At 38.3% G+C, this 2,943-nt stretch overlaps 1 pseudogene; it reads right to left on the reverse strand.

Annotated features, from left to right (window-relative positions):
• Nucleotides 1–696: 696 nt before the first annotated feature.
• On the reverse strand, nt 697–1,747 carry LOC109437953 (bifunctional methylenetetrahydrofolate dehydrogenase/cyclohydrolase, mitochondrial pseudogene; annotated as a pseudogene).
• Between the last annotated feature and the right edge of the window lie 1,196 nt (nt 1,748–2,943).

Below are 2,943 nucleotides of genomic sequence, written 5' to 3' on the forward strand. Positions count from 1 at the left end.
GAATAGAATTGCCATATGATCCAGCAATCCCTCTCCTGGGTATCTACCCAAAAAATCTGAAAACATTTATACATAAAGACACGTGTGCTCCAATGTTCATTGCAGCTTTGTTTACGGTGGCCAAGACATGGAAACAACCAAAATGTCCTTTGATAGATGAATGGATAAAGAAGTTGTGGTATATTTACACAATGGAATCCTATTCGGCGGTAAGAAAAGATGATATAGGAACATTTGTGACAACATGGATGGATCTTGAGAGTGTAATGCTGAGCGAAATAAGTCAGACAGAAAAAGCAGAGAACCATGTGATTTCACTGATATGTGGTATATGAACCAAGAACAACAAAAGAACAAGACAAACAAATGAGAAACAGAAACTCATAGACACAGACAATGGTTTAGTGGTTACCAGAGGGTAAGGGGGTAGGGGTTGGGAGATGAGGGTAAAGGGGATCAAATATATGGTGATGGAAGGAGAACTGACTCTGGGTGGTGAACACACAATGGTATTTATAGATGATGTAATACAGAATTGTACACCTGAAATCTATGTAATTTTCCTAACAATTGTCACCCCAATAAATTTAATAAAAAAAAAAAATGAAAAAAATAAAAAAAGCATTGGATTTCTATTGTCCTGTTTTCCTCTTGAACTGGCATGGATTACTGTTTACAACACAGAAGACACAACAATTAATTTGTTGCCATTCCAAGCTCCTTAGACTTCAGTATTTCCTACTCTTCAAGCCCCAGCACCTTTTTCGCAGTGATAATGACAGTCTTAATTAGCATTGCCACCATCATGGGACCAATACCCCCAGGGACTGGAGTGATGTAACCAGATTTCTTTCTGACTCCTTCAAAATCCACATCTCCAACCAACTTGGGTTTAGCAGTGATAGGATCTTGCATTCTATTTATTACCACATCAATGACTACTGCTGCTTCCTTGCTCATATCTGCTGTGATCAGATTTGGAATGCTTGCAGCGGAGGCCACAAGGTCTGCAAGAATTGTATGTTTCTTCAGCTGCTCTTTGGAAGTGTATTGAGGAATTATGTTAACAGTGGCATCACCTCCAGGACATTCCCGCATCCCATTTGTGTATAGTATCATTGCAATGGGCATTCTAACTTTTTTTGTCCTTTCAGATACAACCACATTCTTCCCTAGGATTAGAATGCCAGATCGCTTAATTATTTCCCACACACCCCATGGAGTAGCCAGTAATATGGAATACTGGTCCAAACACATTCGCTCTACATTAATTACATGAAAACCATCAACATCCTTGTCTGGAGAAACAGTATCACAGATCTTCCTCATCAGTATGCTCTGGAAGAGGCAGGTGAACAAGGAGGCCGTCTATATTGTCATCACTATATAGTTTATTAATAAAATTCAACAGTTCTTCATCTGCAATTGAAGCTAGTTTCACAATTGTCTCACTGTTGATTCCCACATCTGCAGCAGCACTGGTTTTGTTGAGGACATAGGAATGATTTGCAGGATTCTTGTCAACCAGAACAATGCTCAGGTCTGGCTGTTTGTTGTCTGATGCCACCCACTCTTCTATCTCTTGCCACACTTCCTGCTTGATCTGCTGGGCAAGTTTCCTTCCAGAAATGAAAACAGTTTCATTTCAAACTTCTGAGAGGTAGAAGAGACGATGGTGGTCGTGGCAGTTTTGTGTGGGCCAGAGCAGCTTGGTTGTGAATGTGGACACCAGGCGAGCAGCAGCCATGACCCACACCGGTGTTCATGTTGGGAGAGCTCTTATTTCTTTATTTTGAATATTTAAAAAATTGAAGATTAGCATAGATACAGTAAACTGTAGTACTAGTACACTAATCTGAAGTGTACAGCTTGATGAAATTTTAAAAACGTGTACATCCATGTAACCACCACCAAGATTAAGAACCCATAAGTTTCACTCATTCGTCTTCCCAGTTTATCTCCATCTACACCCAGAATTAACCACCACCCTGACTTCCATCACCATATGTTATCTTGACTATTCTTCAACTTCATATAAATGAAATTACTGTGCTACCACTCTTGTGTCTGGCTTTTTTATTTTATTTGCTCAACATATGTCTGTGATGTTCATCCATGTTTTATGGGTACCAGCAGATTATTATGTTCTATTGCTGTGTAGTATTATAATGTAAAAATAAACCACAATTTATTTATTCATTCTCTTGTTGATGGGACAGCCATAGTCTTAAATAACATTTTGGTAAACTTTATTACCTATACTGTTCCATATATCCTTGCACAGTATTAAAAAAAAATGCTTTCTAGATTCTTTCATCGTTTTCCAGATATAACTAACTCAGCGAATTTGGATCACCCTTTGCAGTAAATAGTCACAGAATTTGACCTAAGTGTGTATCTTCTCACTTGTGAGATAAGCATCTTTTTTTCTTCTTTTTATTCTGGTGACCTTGAGATACTGAGGCTTAAGCATACTTTCTTAAAGTTCCATAGACAGCTGGGGAAAAGTTGTGGTCAGCAAAGACAGAAAAACTGTCAAAAACTGGTTTGAATATCTTCAACGTTTATTTATTAACTATATTTGAGGTAAATTTTTTTTCTTGTCATGAAGAGTTTAAGGTGATGTGGGAGTCTTGAAATGGAGGAATATATGTAAATTTTAAGACAGTAAGCAATTCACGATCATTTCCTGTGATCACTTGAGACAGACAGCAAAGAGGCCAAAGGTTTGATAGCTGGTAAAACAGGTTTGCTGAAGGCAGAAATGGGCAGACACTGCCTTATTTTCTTTGGAAGCCATTTGTCACTGTCAGGCACACACAGTGGCCTCTCGTTTAGCTCTGTTCAAACAAGAATACAGTTTGCATCCTGACATTTCCGTAAAACAGACAAGTTTCATTTATCACCACAGTAATTTTCAAGCTTAACATACACTGTTGTAAA

Source organism: Rhinolophus sinicus, chromosome 13 (assembly GCF_057876585.1).
Source record: "Rhinolophus sinicus isolate RSI-liver-muscle chromosome 13, RSI-T2T, whole genome shotgun sequence".
Lineage (NCBI taxonomy): Eukaryota > Metazoa > Chordata > Mammalia > Chiroptera > Rhinolophidae > Rhinolophus > Rhinolophus sinicus.